Genomic DNA, 17,473 nt, shown 5'->3' with positions numbered 1-17,473 from the left:
TGGGAGGCTTTTAGTTACAGTATAGAATATCAACCAAGACCTCAGGGTTCTAATTCAGCAGGTCAGTAGCACAGCAAACCAACTGTGAGTCCTCCAGCCTGAGGACAGAAGGCAAATTGCCAGCCCCAGGACAAAGGACACAACAGGTATTACTAGAGCAGGCTACCCTAGCATAGTGAACAAGTTGCCAGCCCCAGAGGCCCAAACACAAAAAGCCAGTGTCCCCAAAGCCCCTGATATCAAGTGCAAGAAACTTGGAAGAGTTGCCACTGTACCCCAGGAACATAGTTCATCTTTAAAGAATGAATGTGAAAAAAAACAAACAAAAACAAAGAGTCCTAACAATAGAAAGCTACTATGGTGACAAGATCAAAACACAAACTCAGAAGAGAACAACAATGTCAAAAAAATGCCTATTTCTGAAGCCTCAAAGGGGAGCATGAATTGATCTCAAGTCCTAAAAATTCATCTGGAAGACATCAAAAAAGGATTATTTTTTTTTTTACTGGAAAACTTTTTATTGTAGGTAAAGTGAGAGCTGGACTCAGCTTAGATGATTCCGATTTTGTTGGCAACATCTAGAGCATCATAGTCTGGAGCAAGGCAGATGTAGGCCTTCTTCTCTCCATCAGGCCTGATCAGAGTGTTGACCTTGGCCACATTGATGTCATATAGCTTTTTCACTGACTGCTTGATTTGATGCTCGTTGGCCTTGATGTCTACAATGAAGACCAGAGTGTTATTGTCCTCAAGCTTCTTCATAGCAGACTCAGTAATCAAGGGAAACTTAATGATGGCATAGTGATCAAGTTTGTTTCTCTGAGAGGACTTCCGACCAAAATGGCAGCATGGAGGCAGACAACTGCTTGAGCTCCATGTTTTCTCTCAGGACTTACTTCATGACAAGACTCAGAGTTAATGCTTGACCCAGAAAGAAACCCACAAATAATCACCAAGAGAAGACATCCTTGAAATTCACCAGAAAAGGTCTGTGTTTGCTCGGGGGAGGGTCAATCAGACTTGGTGCAGACTGAGGGCAGGCAAGCCAGAGTGAGACAAGCTAGCGTCTCTTGGGACCTGGCCACCCCCAACCCCCACCTGGACTGACTCAGTGCGTTCTCAGAGCCTCAGAGTGAAGACTCAGCGCACCCATCCCTGTCCTGTTAGTGCCTCGCTGCTGCCCTCCCCCCCAGTCTGTAGAGGAAGCCCATTAATACCATCCAGCCCCATCCCCCAAAAAACAGACCTATTGTTTCTCTTGTCAATTTGTTTCCTTCGATTCGTGCTCTGACAAAATGAACAAAGAATTCAAAAGGGCTCTAACCATTGACAGCTTTTGTATGGAGAGAGAGCAGACTTCAAATACTGAGGAAACTAAAAACAGACTGTCGCCAGAGGAATCCCCTAAGGGAGATATGAGCTGCTCCTCAATACAAAATAATCTCATAGAGGAAATCAAAAAGGCTCTTACAAGAGAGCTAGAAGAGAAATGGGAAAAGGAAAGGGAAGCTTGGCAAGAGAGCCTGGAGAAGTCATTCCACGCATTTAAAGACAGAGTGAATAAAGAGATCAAATCATTGAGAAACAAAATCAGTGAATTGGAAAAGGCAAACAACTTCAAGGAAAACAGGATTAATGAGCTGGATAAAGAAATCAGCTCTCTAAAAAATAAAATTGATAAAATGGAAAAAAAATTCCATAGAAGATAAAAACTCAATTGGACAATTACGAAAAGATATAAAAAAGTGAGTGAAGAAAATACATCATTGAAAATTAGACTTGAACAAGTAGAAATGAATGAATCAAGGAGAAGCCAAGAAGTAGTCAATCAAAACCAGAGAAATGAAACAATTGAAAAGAACGTCAAGTACCTACCTTATTAGAAAGACAACAGACCTGGAAAACAGATCCAGGAGAGACAATTTGAGAATAATCGGACTCCCTGAAAAATGTGAGGAAAAAAAGAGCTTGGACACTATTTTTGAGGAAATTATTAAAGAGAACTGCACAGACGTTTTGGAAACAGAGGGTAAAATAGACATTGAAAAAATTCATCAATCACCTACTGAAAGGGACCCTAAAATCAAAACACCAAGAAATATAGAGGCCAAGTTCAAGAACCATCAGACAAAGGAAAAATTACTGGTAGCTGCTAGAAAAAAATCAATTCAGATATGGAGGAGCCACAATAAGGATAACCCAGGATCTAGCAGCATCAACATTAAAAGAACAAAGGGCCTGGAACATGATATTCCAAAAGGCTAAGGAACTTGGTATAAAGCCAACAATAGCTTACCCAGCAAAAATGAGCATCGTTTTCCAGGGAAGAAGATGGACATTTAACGAAATAAATGAATTCCATCTATTCTTGATGAAAAAACCAGACCTACATAAAATGTTTGATCTTCAAATACAGAACTCAAGAGATTTCTAAAAAGGTAAAAAGAAATCTTGAGAACTATACTTCTATTATAAAAATATGTAAAGAACATGTGTATAATTTGCCCTGGAAACCAGAGGTGGAAAGTAAATTATATCATAAAAAAGTGTAAAGTGGTGGTACTACATCTCATGAAGAGGCAAAGGTAACCTATTATATCTGAGAGAAAGAAAGGAGGGAGATGAACATAGTGTGTATCAATAGACATATTCGATTTATGGTGAAACTTCTTCCACTTCATTGAAAAGTGAAAGGGAAGGAGTAAGCTAAGGGGAAGGGAATACAGAAAATGTGAGGAAAAGGGGTAAAATAAGGGGAGGAACTTTAAGGTGGGGGAGGGATCCTAAAAAGGGAGGGATGTGAAAAGCAAGTGGTGTTCACAAGTTTAATACTGGGTATGGGGGTAAGAGGGAAGGAAAGGGGAAAAGCATAAGCAGGAGTTAATAGGATGGCAAGCAATTTAGTCCTTCTAACCATAAATGTGAATGGGGCAAACTGCCTCATAAAGAGGAAGCAGTTAGCAGACTGGATTAAAAGTCAGAATCCTACTATATGTTGTTTACAGGAAACACACCTGAAACAGGGTGATACATTCAAACTAAAAGTAAAAGGGTGGAGCAGAATCTATTATGCTTCAGGCAAAACCAAAAAAGCAGGAGTAGCCATCCTCATCTCAGATCAAGCAAAAACAAAAATTGATCTAATTAAAAGAGATAAGGAAGGGCATTATATCCTGCTAAAGGGTAGCATCAATAATGAAGCAGTATCAATATTAAACATATTAATTAATTTACATAATTAATAATAATTAATTAATTAAACTAAGTGGTGCAGCATCTAAATTATTAAAAGAGAAATTAAGAGAGCTGCAAGAAGAAATAGATAGCAAAACTATAATAGTGGGAGATCTCAACCTTGCACTCTCAGAATTAGATAAATCAAACCACAAAATAAATAAGAAAGAAGTCAAAGAGGTAAATAAAATACTAGAAAAGTTTGATATGATAGATCTTTGGCGAAAGCTAAATGGAGACAGAAAGGAGTATACTTTCTTCTCAGCAGTTCATGGAACCAAACAAAAATTGATCATATACTAGGGCATAAAAACCTCAAAATCAAATGCAGTAAGGCAGAAATAGTAAATGCATCCTTTTCAGACCACAATGCAATTAAAATTACATTTAATAAAAAGCCAGGGGAAAATAGACCAAAAAATAATTGGAAACTAAATAATCTTACACTAAAGAATGATTGGGTAAAACAGCAAATCATAGACATAATTAATAACTTCACCCAAGAAAATGACAATAATGAGACATCATACCAAAATGTGTGGGATACAGCCAAAGCAGTAATAAGGGGAAGTTTTATATTTCTACAAGCCTACTTACACAAAATAGAGAAAGAGAGGGCCAACGAATTGGGCTTACAACTAAAATTGCTAGAAAAGGAACAAATTAAAAACCCCCAGACAAACACAAGACTTGAATTCTAAAAATAAAAGGTGAGATTAATAAAATTGAAAGTAAAAAAACTATTGAATTAATTAATAAAACCAAGAGTTGGTTCTATGAAAAAAGCAACAAAATATACAAACCCTTAGTAAACCTGATTAAAAAAAGGAAAGAGAAAAAGCAAATTGTTAGTCTTGAAAATGAAAAGGGAGAACTCACCACTAATGAAGAGGAAATTAGAACGATATTTAGGAGCTACTTTGCTCAACTTTATGCCAATAAATTCAATAACTTAAATGAAATGGAAGAATACCTTCAAAAATATAGCTTTCCCAGATTAACAGAGGAAGAAGTAAGTAGTCTAAATAGTCTCATCTCAGAAAAAGAAATAGAACAAGCTATTAACCAACTCCCTAAGAAAAAATCCTCAGGACCAGATGGATTTACATGTGAATTCTATCAAACATTTAAAGAACAACTAACTCCAATGCTATATAAACTATTTGAAAAAATAGGGATTGAAGGAGTTTTACCAAATTCCTTTTATGACACAGACATGGTACTGATACCTAAACCAAGTAGATCGAAAACTGAGAAAGAAAACTATAGACCAATTTCCTTAATGAATATTGATGCTAAAATCTTAAATAAGATATTAGCAAAAAGACTGCAGAAAATCATCCCCAGGATAATACACTATGACCAAGTAGGATTTATACCAGGAATGCAGGAAAACTATTAGTATAATTGACCATATTAATAATCAAATTAATAAAAACCATATGATCATCTCAATAGATGCATAAAAAGCATTTGATAAAATCCAACATCCATTCCTACTAAAAACGCTTGAGAGTATAGGAATAAATGGACTATTCCTTAAAATAATAATAAGCATATATTTAAAACCGTCAGTAAACATCATATGTAATAGCAATAAACTAGAACCTTTTCCTGTAAGATCAGGAGTGAAACAAGGTTGCCCACTATCACCATTACTATTCAATTTAGTACTATAAATGCTAGCCTCGGCAATAAGAGCGAGAAAGAGATTCAAGGAATTAGAGTAGGAAATGAGGAAATCAAATTATCACTCTTTGCAGGTGACATGATGGTATACTTAGAGAACCCCAAAGACTCTGCTAAAAAGCTATTAGAAATAATTCAGAATTTTAGCAAAGTTGCAGGATACAAAATAAATTCACATAAATCCTCAGTATTTTTATACATTACCAACACAATCCAACAGCAAGAGATACAAAGAGAAATTCCATTCAAAATAACAGTCGACAAGTGGTATAGCATCTAACTTTCTAAAGGAAAAGTTAAGAGAATTGCAAGAAGAAATAGACAGTAAAACTATAATAGTGGAAGATCTCAACCTTGCACTCTCAGATTTAGACAAATCAAACCACAAAACAAACAAGAAAGAACTTAAAAAAGTAAATAGAACATTAGAAAAACTAGGTATGATAGACCTTTGGAGAAAACTGAATGGCAATAGAAAGGAATATACTTTCTTCTCAGCAGCTCATGGATCCTATGCAAAAATAGACCATATATTAGGACATAAAGATCTCAAAATTAAATGTAGGAAGGCAGAAATAATAAATGCCTTCTTCTCAGATCACAATGCAATAAAAGCTACATTCAGTAAAAAGTTAGGGGTAAATAGACCAAAAAGTAATTGGAAACTGAATAATCTCATCTTAAAGAATGACTGGGTGAAAGAGCAAATTATAGAAACAATTAACAATTTCACCCAAGATAATGACAATGATGAGACATCATACCAAAATCTTTGGGATGCAGCTAAAGCAGTAATAATGGGAAATTTTATATCTTTAGAGGCTTATTTGAAGAAAATAGAGAAAGAGAAGATTAATGAATTGGGCTTACAACTTAAAAGGCTAGAAAAAGACCAAATTATAAACCCCCAACCAAAAATTAAACTTGAAATACAAAAATTAAAAGGAGAAATCAATAATATTGAAAGTAAAAAAAACTATTGAATTAATAAATAAAACCAAGAGTTGGTTTTATGAAAAAGCCAATAAAATAGATAAACCTTTGGTAAATTTGATCAAAAAAAAAAGAAAGAGGAAAATCAAATTGATAGTCTTACAAATGAAAAGGGGGAATCTTTCCACCAATGAAGAGGAAATTAGAGAAATAATAAGGAGTTACTTTGCCCAACTTTATGCCAATAAATTTGATAACTTAAGTGAAATGGATGACTTCCTCCAAAAATATAGGCTCCCTAGATTAACAGAGGAGGAGATAAATTGCTTAAATAGTCCCATTTCAGAAAAAGAAATAGAACAAGCTATTAATCAACTCCCCAGGAAAAAATCCCCAGGGCCAGATGGATTCACATGTGAATTCTACCAAACATTTAAAGAACAATTAGCCCCAATGTTATATAAATTATTTGAAAAAATAGGGGATGAAGGAGTCCTACCAAACTCCTTTTATGACACAGACATGGTACTGATACCTAAACCAGGTAGATCGAAAACTGAGAAAGAAAATTATAGACCAATCTCCTTAATGAATATGGATGCTAAAATCTTAAATAAGATATTAGCAAAAAGACTTCAGAAAATCATCTCCAGGATAATACACTATGATCAAGTAGGATTTATTCCAGGAATGCAGGGCTGGTTTAATATTAGGAAAACTATTAATATAATTGAACATATTAATAATCAAATTGATAAGAACCATATGATCATCTCAATAGATGCAGAAAAAGCATTTGATAAAATCCAACATCCATTCCTACTAAAAACTCTTGAGAGTATAGGAATAAATGGACTATTCCTTAGAATAATCAGGAGCATATATTTAAGACCTTCAGTAAGCATAATATGCAATAGAAATAAACTGCAACCTTTCCCAGTAAGATCAGGAGTGAAACAAGGTTGCCCACTATCACCATTACTATTCAATATAGTACTAGAAACGCTAGCCTCGGCAATAAGAGCCGAGAAAGAGATTCAAGGAATTAGAGTAGGAAATGAGGAAATCAAACTATCACTTTTTGCAGATGACATGATGGTATACTTAGAGAACCCCAAAGACTCTGCTAAAAAGCTACTAGAAATAATTCAAAATTTCAGCAAAGTGGCAGGATACAAAATAAATCCACATAAATCCTCGGCATTTTTATATATCACTAACAAAATGCAACAGCAAGAGATACAAAGAGAAATTCCATTCCAAACAAATGTTGAGAGTATAAAGTATTTGGGAATCCATCTACCAAAGAAAAGTCAGGAATTATATGAGAAAAATTACAAAACACTTGCCACAAAAATAAAATCAGATTTAAATAATTGGAAAGACATTCAGTGCTCTTGGATAGGCCGAGCGAATATAATAAAGATGACAATACTCCCCAAACTAATCTATTTATTTAGTGCTATACCAATCAGACTCCCAAGAAACTATTTCAATGACCTAGAAAAAATAACAACAAAATTCATATGGAAGAATAAAAGGTCGAGAATTGCAAGGGAACTAATGAAAAAAAAACTCAGAGGAAGGTGGTCTAAGTGTACCTGATCTAAAGCTATATTATATAGCAGCAGTCACCAAAACCATTTGGTATTGGCTAAGAAATAGACCGGTAGATCAGTGGAACAGATTAGATACAAAGAACAAAAAAGGGTACTTATATAGCAACCTAATCTTTGACAAACCCAAAGATACCAACATTAGGGATAAAAATTCATTATTCGGAAAAAACTGTTGGGAAAACTGGAAATTAGTATGGCAGAAATTAGATATGGATCCACACTTAACACCATATACCAAGATAAGATCAAAATGGGTCCATGATTTAGGCATAAAGAGGGAGATAATAAATAGATTAGAGGAACAGAGGATAATCTACCTCTCAGACTTGTGGAGGAGGAAGGAATTTATGACCAGAGGAGAACTAGAGATCATTATTGATCACAAAATAGAAGATTTTGATTACATCAAACTAAAAAGTTTCTGTACAAATAATGCTAATGCAAACAAGATTAGACGGGAAGTAACAAATTGGGAAAATATTTTTAAAAACAAAGGTTCTGACAAAGGTCTCATTTCCAAAATATATAGAGAACTGACCCTAATTTATAAGAAACCGAACCATTCTCCAATTGATAAATGGTCAAAGGATATGAACAGACAATTCTCAGAGGAAGAAATTGAAACTATATCCACTCACATGAAAGAGTGTTCCAAATCACTATTGATCAGAGAAATGCAAATTAAGACAACTCTGAGATACCACTACACACCTGTCAGATTGGCTAAGATGACAGGAACAAATAATGATGAATGTTGGAGGGGATGTGGGGAAACTGGGACACTAATACATTGCTGGTGGAGTTGCGAAAGAATCCAGCGATTCTGGAGAGCAATCTGGAATTATGCCCAAAAAGTTATCAAACTGTGCATACCCTTTGACCCAGCAGCGCTACTACTGGGCTTATATCCCAAAGAAATACTAAAGAGCGGAAAGAGACATATATGTGCCAAAATGTTTGTGGCAGCTCTTTTTGTAGTAGCTAGAAACTGGAAGATGAATGGATGTCCATCAGTTGGAGAATGGTTGGGTAAAATATGGTATATGAAGGTTATGGAATATTATTGCTCTGTAAGAAATGACCAGCAGGAGGAATACAGAGAGGCTTGGAGAGACTTAAATCAACTGATGCTGAGTGAAATGAGCAGAACCAGAAGATCACTGTACACTTCAACAACAATACTGTATGAGGATGTATTCTGATGGAAGTGGAAATCTTCAACATAAAGAAGAGCCAACTCACTTCCAGTTGATCAATGATGGACAGAGGTAGCTACACCCAGAGAAGAAACACTGGGAAGTGAATGTAAATTGTTAGCACTAATATCTGTCTGCCCAGGTTACATGTACCTTCGGAATCTAAAGTTTATTGTGCAACAAGAAAATGATATTCACACACATGTATTGTATCTAGACTATATTGTAACACATGTAAAATGTATGGGATTGCCTGTCATCGGGGGGAGGGAATAGAGGGAAGGGGGATAATTTGGAAAAAATAATACAAGGGATAATATTATAAAATATATATATATAATAAAAAATGATTAATTAAAAAAAATAACGGTCGACAGTATAAAATATTTGGGAATATATCTACCAAAGGAAAGTCAGGAATTATATGAGCAAAATTACAAAACACTTGCCACAAAAATAAAGTCAAATTTAAATAATTGGAAAGACATTGAGTGCTCTTGGAGAGGCCGAGTGAATATAATTAAGATAACAATACTCCCTAAACTAATCTATTTATTTAGTGCTATACCAATCAGACTCCCAAGAAACTATTTTAATGACCTGGAAAAAATAACAACAGAATTCATATGGAACAACGAAAGGTCGAGAATTTCAAGGGAAGTAATGAAAAAAAAAAATTAAATGAAGGTGGCCTAGCTGTACCTGATCTAGAACTATGTTATAAACAACGGTCACCAAAACCATTTGGTATTGGCTAAGAAATAGACTAGTTGATCAGTGGAATAGGTTAGGTTCACAGGGCAAGATAGTGAATAAAAATAGCAATATAGTGTTTGACAAACCCAAAGATCCCAACTTTTGGGATAAGAATTCATTATTTGACAAAAACTGCTGGGAAAACTGGAAATTAGTATGGCAGAAACTAGGCATGGACCCACCTTTAACACCACATACTAAGATAAGATCAAAATGGGTCCAAGATTTAGGCATAAAGAACAAAATCATAAATAAATTGGAGGAACATGGGATGGTTTACCTCTCAGACTTGTGGAGGAGGAAGGAGTTTGTGTCCAACAGACAACTAGAGACCAGTATTGATTACAAAATAAAACATTTTGATTACACCAAATTAAAAAGTTTCAGCACAAACAAAACTAATGCAAACAAGATTAGAAGGGAAGTAACAAATTGGGAAAACATTTTTACAGTTAAAGGTTCTGATAAAGGCCTCATCTCCACAATATACAGAGAATTGACTTTAATTTATAATAAATCAAGCCATTCTACAATTGATATGGTCAAAGGATATGAAGAGACAATTTTCAGATGATGAAATTGAAACTATTTCCACTCATATGAAAGAGTGCTCCAAATCACTATTGATCAAACACATGCAAATTAAGACAACTCTGAGATATCATCACACACCTGTCAGATTGGCTAAGATGACAGGAACAAATAATGATGAATGTTGGAGGGGCTGTGGGAAAACTGGGACATGGATGCATTGTTGGTGGAGTTGTGAAAGAATCCAACCATTCTGGAGAGCTATCTGGAATTATGCCCAAAAAGTTATCAAAATGTGCATACCCTTTGATACAGCATTGCTGCTATTGGGCTTATATCCCAAGGAAATACTAAAGAAGGGAAAGGGACCTGTATGTGCCAAAATGTTTGTGGCAGCCCTTTTCATAGTAGCTAGAAAATGGAAAATGAATAGATGTCCATCAATTGTAGAATGGTTGGGTAAATTATGGTATATGAAGGTTATGGAATATTATTGTTCTGTAATAAATGACCAACAGGAGGCATACAAAGAGGCTTGGAGAGACTTACACTAACTGATGCTAAGTGAAACGAGCAGAACCAGGAGATCATTATACACTTCAACAATGATACTGTATGAGGATGGATTCTGATGGAAGTGGATATCTTCAACATAGAGAAGAGCTAATCCAATTCCAATTGATCAATGATGGACAGAATTAGCTACATCCAGAAAAGGAACACTGGGAAATGAGTATAAACTGTGAGCACTCTTTTGTTTTGTTTTGTTTTGTTTTTCTTCCCAGATTATTTTTAGCTTCCGAATATAATTCTTCCTTTGCAACAACAACAACAACAAAATTCAGTTCTGCACATATATATTGTACCTAGGATATTATACTATAAGATATTTAATATGTATGGGCATGCCTGCCATCTAGGGGAGGGGGTGGAGGGAAGGAGGGGAAAAATTTGGAACAAAAGGGAGTACAAGGGATAATGTAAAAAAAAAAAATTACCCATGAATATGTACTGTCAAAGAAAATGTTATAATTATAAAAATTAATAAAAAAAATTTAAAAAAGCTTGTTTCTTTGAGGGGTGCTTTTCCAAGGGTATTTGGGGCTGCCTCCGAAGTCTTAGTGTCTTGGGTTCCCGGAAGGTGGGGGATGTTCATATCTTCTTCTTCTTGTGGCTGTGTACACCCTTCAACACATCCTTGGCCTTCAAGGCCTTGGACTTGGCTTCTGTCTTGGGAGAGACGACAGCTTCCTTCTTTGCTTTCAGCACCATATTGGGGGAAAGGCAAAAAGGATTTTTTTTTAAAAAGAAGTAAAAGAGGTGGAAGAAAAAATGGGAAAAGAAATTAGTTATACAAGAGAGTGATAAAAAAGAAATTGACAGAAAAAAATATTCCTTAAAAATAGAACTGGCCAAATGGAATAAAACAGTTTACCAAAGAAAACAACTCCTTTAAAAGTGGAATTTGACAAATGGAAAAGGAGGTAACTAGAGAAAAGCTAACTAGAGAAAATAATTCCTTAAAAATCAGTATTGGACAAGAGGAAGCTGTTGACTATAAGACATTAAGATTCAGTCAAACAAAATCAAAAGAATGAAAGAAAATATGTAAAATACCTTATTGGAAATATATCCAGGAAAGATAATTTAAAAATTAGTAGACTACCTGAAAGTAATGAGTCAAAAGAGAGAGAGAGAGAGACCAAACCAGAATAGCATCTTTCAAAAAATCATTAAGAAAAACTGTCCTGGTATCCTAAAAATCAGAGGGCAGAATAGTTTTTCAAACAATAGATGAATCACTTCCTGAAAAAGATCTCAGGATGAAAACTCCAAGGAATATTCTAGACAAATTCCAGAATTATCAGATCAAGGAGAAAATACTGCAAGCAGCCAAAAAGAAACAATCCCAAAATTAAGAAGCTAGTCGAGATTACTCAGGATATAGCAACTTCTACCTGAAAGGATTGGAAGGGTTGGAATATGATATTCCAGAAGGCAAAAAAACTTGGATTACAACCAAGAAGCAACTATCCAGAAAAACTGAACATAATCTTTCAAGGGGAAAAGATGAATATTCAATGAAAGAAGAAAATTTCAAACTTTCCTGATGAAAAGACCAGAGTGAACTGACAGGCTGATCTTCAAATGGAAAATTCAAGAGAAGCATAAAAAGGTAAATGGGAAAGAAAAATAAAGACATGTATTTAATAAGATTAAACTGTTTATATCCTTACATGGGAAGATATTTATAATTCTCAAGAACTGTGTTTCTATTAGGGTAGTTAGAAAGAATATAGTAAAATACCACATCAAAGTGATAATAAAAATAAACATAAAAGGGTGAAAAAAGTATTGTACTGGATGAAGAGGAAATGGAGAAGCAGAATGGCGTGAATTCTATCAAATGAAGAGGAATGAAAGACATATTACAGCAGAGAGGATGAAGCATTATTTGAACTTTACTTTCATTGGATTTGCCTCAAAAGAACTAACAACTCAGCTAATTAGGTAAATCTAACTTATTCTATAGGGAAGTAAAAGAGGAACAGGAAAAAAAGGGAGGTGGGACTGATAGAAGGAAGGGCATTTTAGAGAAGGCAGTGATCAGAAGCAAAACAACAATGAGGAGGAACATGACAAAAGGAGAGAGAAAAGGATAAATGGAAAAAAAAATAGAATGATAGGAAATACACAACTAGTAATTATAACTGAATATGAATGGAATGAACTCTCACTTACAATGGAAATGAACAACAGAGTGGATTAAAAGCCAGAATTCTACAATACACTGTTTATAAGAAACATATTTGAAGCTGAGAGATAAACACAGAGAAAAGTAAAGAGTATAAGTAAAAGTCTGGAACCAAATATATAATGCTTCAACTGAATTTTTAAAAATAAAAAGGGTAGAAATCCTAATCTCAGACAAATCAAGAGTATGGGTGTATATACATGTAAAATTAAAAAGAAACAAGGCAAATAACTAAATCTTGCTAAAAGATAACATAGATGCTGAAGTAATATGAATACTAAATATATAAGCACCAAGTGGTATAACATCCACATTCTTAAAAGAAAAGTTAAATGGGTTACTGAAAGAAATATGCAGCAAAACTCTACGAATGAGAGAACTCAACTTCCCCTTCTCAGAATTAGATTACTCTAACCACAAACAAATAAAGGCAAATAGAATTTTAGGGGGAGGGGAAGATATAATAGACATGTAGAGAAAATTGAATGGGGAGAGAAAAGAATATATCTTTTTCTCAGTAGTAGATGGCACCTAAAAAATGACCATATATTATAAAACTTTATAATCAAATGCAGAAAGGCAGAAATATTAAATTTTTCATTTTCAGATCATGATGCAATAAAAATTACAAGTAATAAACAACCATGGAAAGAGACATTAAAAATTAACTAGAAACTAATTAATCTAATCCTATAGAATTAGTGAGTCAAAAATAAATCCTAGAAAGAATCAATAATTTTTTTTATTATATATATATATATATTTTATAATATTATCCCTTGTATTCATTTTTCCAATTTACCCCCCCTCCCTCTATTCCCTCCCCCCGACGACAGGCAATACCATACATTTTACATGTGTTACAATATAGTCTAGGTACAATACATGTGTGCGAATATCATTTTCTTGTTGCACAATAAACATTAGAATCCGAAGGTACATGCAACCTGGGCAGACAGATATTAGTGCTAACAATTTTCATTCCCCTCCCAGTGTTTCTTCTCTGGGTGCAGCTACCCCTGTCCATCATTGATCAACTGGAAGTGAGTTGGATCTTCTTTATGTTGAAGATTTCCACTTCCATCAGAATACATCCCCATACAGTATTGTTGTTGAAGTGTACAGTGATCTTCTGGTTCTGCTCATTTCACTCAGCATCAGTTGATTTAAGTCTCTCCAGGCCTCTCTATATTCCTCCTGCTGGTCATTTCTTACCGAGCAATAATAAAGAATCAATAATTTCATCAAAGAGAATGACAATAATGAGACAGCATATCAAAATTTATGAAATGCAGCCAAATCAGTAATTCAGGAGATTTTTATATCATTAAATGTTTGCATGAATAACAACAACAACAACAACAACAGATTAATCAATCAGGCATGAAATTTTTTTTTTTAAAAATTGAAGCAAACTAAAAGTCCCCAATTAAATAGCAAATTTTTAAATCAAAAGAGAGATTAATAAAACTGAAAGTAAGAAAAAATGGACTAATAAAAGTAAGAATTGGTTTTGTGAAAAAAATATAAAGATAAAACTTTGGTGAATTTGATTTTAAAAAGAAAACCAAATTACCATTATCAAAATGGGTGAAGAGAAAAGGGAAAGGCAGAATGGGGCAAATTATGCCACCTGAAGAGGCATGAAAGACCTATTACAGCACAGAGAATGAAGCATTGTTTAAACCTTATTCTCATTGTATTTGTCTCAAAAGAACTAACATACATACTCAATTGACTAGAGAAAACTATCTTATTCTACAGGGAAGTAGAAGAGAAATAGGAGGAGGGAAGCAGGTGGAAAGCTGATAGAATAGAAAGGAAATTATAATACTAATGCATTATTGGTGGAGTTGTGAACTGATATAACCATTCTGGTATAGCAATTGGGAACTATTCCCAAAGGGATATAAAACTGTACATATACTTTAATACAGCAATATTATTACTAAACCTATATCCCAAAGTAATCAAGAAAAAAAAGGGAAAGTATCGACAGTACAAAAAAAATTAATAGCAGTTCTTCTCTATGCTGGCAAATAATTGAAAATTGAGGGAATGCCTATCAATTGGGAAATGGCTGAACAAGTTGTAATATATGAAAATAATGGAATAATTATATACTATAAGAAATGACGAGCAGGCAGATTTCAGGAAACCAGGAAAAAACTCAAACTAATACCCTGTGAAGTGAGGAGAATTCAGGAGAACATTGTACACAATAACAGCAACATTGTGTGATGATAACCTATGATAAGCTTAACTCTTCTCAGACTCATGATGGAAAATTCTGATCATATCCAAAGAACTATGGAGTTTGAAAATGAAGATCAAAGCCTATTATTTTCACTTATTTTGTTTGTTTGTCTGTGACTTTTCCCTTTTGTTTTGATTCTTCCTTCATAAGATGACTAATGTAGAAATGAGTTTATCTCATTGTATGTATATCATATATTGGGGAGGGAGGATAAAAGAAAGGGAAGGAGAAAAAAATGTGAAACTCAAAATCTTATAAAAATTAATGTTGAAAGCTATCTTTACATTTAATTTTAAAAATATAATATTATTTCCTTTTTTAAAAAGCCTTTGAAACTGATGCTGAGGGAAATGAGCAGGACCAGAAGATTATTGTATACTTCAACAACAATACTATATGATGATCAATTCTGATGGTTGTGGCCATTTTCAACAAGGAGTTGAACCAAATCAGTTCCAATAAAGCAGTAATGAACTGAACCAGTTACACCCAGCAAAAGAACTCTAGGAGATGATTATGAGCCACTACATAGAATTCCCAATCCCTCTAATTCTGTCAGCCTGCATTTTGGATTTCCTTCACAGGCTAATTGTACACTATTTCAAAGTCCAATTCTTTTTGTACAGCAAAACTACTGTATGGACATGTATACATATATTGTATTTAATTTATACTCTAACATATTTAACATGTATTGGTCAACCTGCCATGGGGGGGAGGGAGTGGAAAGGAGGGGAAAAATTAGAAAAAAAAAAAACAAAAAAAAACAAGGTTTGGCAATTGTCAATGTTGTAAAATTACCCATGCATATATCTGGTAAATAAAAACTATTAAAATATAAAAATTTTTTAAAAGCCTTTGATAGGAAGGAGGGAAAAAGGAAGTAAAGAAACAGATATTTGTTATCTATTATGTTCCAAGAAACATGTTAAGTTCTTTAGAAATATGTCATTTTATTCTCATAATTCTGTGACATAGGTGTCATTATTATCCCTATTTATAGTCCAAAAGATAGAAGTTAAGTAGTGACTTGCCCAGTTACTAAGTGTCTCAATTCAGATTTGAACTCAGATCTTTCTGACTCATAATGCATTGCTTTATACAATGTGGTATTTTAAAAATTGAACAGTAATTCACTTTTATGATTATTTATTTATGTCTTCCAAAGTTCCCAATAACAAACTATCTATTTGACTCTAAAAATAGTTGCTGAAATACTCAACTGTCTCCCATCCAAACTACAAAACCCCAGGTGGTATAAGGCTAACCTATTTGACATGTTTAACCCATTAATAGTTTATAAATAAATAAATAAGTGAACAATCTTACAAATTCATAAGAATAATTCAGATGACTAAAATCTTTGCATATCTGATGCTCATGCAAGTAATAATAGAAATCCTTTAAAGTGCATTTTGTGTTTTTAAAATCATTATTATATATTTGATTCTTCTGTTGAATACCACTTATTTTGGGGAGGGGGGAGATCTAGAACTATAATTTTAATCATTTTGAGGACTTTCCAATATGAAAATCCTTCTGGCACAGTAAACAATAAATTAAGTTTAACTTGTCTTGGAAAGTTTCCTAGAATATTGAGAGGCTGTGATTTTTCCTTGCCCCCATAGCTAGTGTCAGTCAGAGAATTAACTTTGATTTTCTGCATTTACAGCAAATATAGATAGATAGACTCACTTCAGGTGTAGCACCAGTCAAAAGAAAAGTGTCTACCTAGTTGTACTGTCATGCCCTATGTTTAATGCTCATATTTAATGCCTTACCTGAAATCAGTCTTGATTGCTCTACCGTAGTTTCAGTTCTACTTTGAGAACAAGATTTGCATCTTTATGATCCTTTCTCCAAGGCCGGTTTTCTCTCTACTAAAGCTAGTCTGCAACATTCAGATGCTTACTTCTAACCACAACCACCCCATTTGTATCTGTAGCTTATTTAGAACATTGTCATATTTGTCCTAATTGGTTACTCTGCTTCCTTTTCTTGCCTTTTCTAACTTTATATTCCAAACAAATAACATTAATAACAAATACTTCCTAAGTGTTCATTCTAACCACATTTTCAACAGTATCATTGCCATCATCATACAGAATTGCCTTTCAAATAAAATACAAACTTTTCAATATAACTTTTGAGGCTTTCCAAAATCCATTTCTAATCTACCCTTTTAAATTACATTACTCTGTGTGAATTATATATTTCTGCCAAATTGAATCTTGATATTCCATGGCCCATCTCCATGCATATATTTCTTAAGTGTTTATTTGTGTGCATGATGCTTTTCCCCAACATAGAAAAGGAAGATTTCATTTTTATTCTTGTATCTCTTTGCATTTATATGTTATCTTTGCCATTAGAATTTGCATATCTACCAGGAATTGTGAGAATTTTTTTCTTTTCTACCTCAGTGCTTAATAGATCTTTAATAAATGTCTATTGACATTATTTAAAGCTGATTCCTTCAAATCCTCCCATAAGACTAGAAGCT

At 33.9% G+C, this 17,473-nt stretch overlaps 1 pseudogene; it reads right to left on the bottom strand.

The window, feature by feature from the left end:
- Positions 1-499: 499 nt before the first annotated feature.
- LOC141564832 (large ribosomal subunit protein uL23-like) lies at positions 500-11,230 on the bottom strand (annotated as a pseudogene).
- Positions 11,231-17,473: the final 6,243 nt, after the last annotated feature.

The sequence above is a fragment of the Sminthopsis crassicaudata genome, chromosome 3 (assembly GCF_048593235.1).
Source record: "Sminthopsis crassicaudata isolate SCR6 chromosome 3, ASM4859323v1, whole genome shotgun sequence".
In the NCBI taxonomy this organism is placed as follows: domain Eukaryota; kingdom Metazoa; phylum Chordata; class Mammalia; order Dasyuromorphia; family Dasyuridae; genus Sminthopsis; species Sminthopsis crassicaudata.
This window is presented reverse-complemented; position numbering and strand designations above follow the sequence as displayed.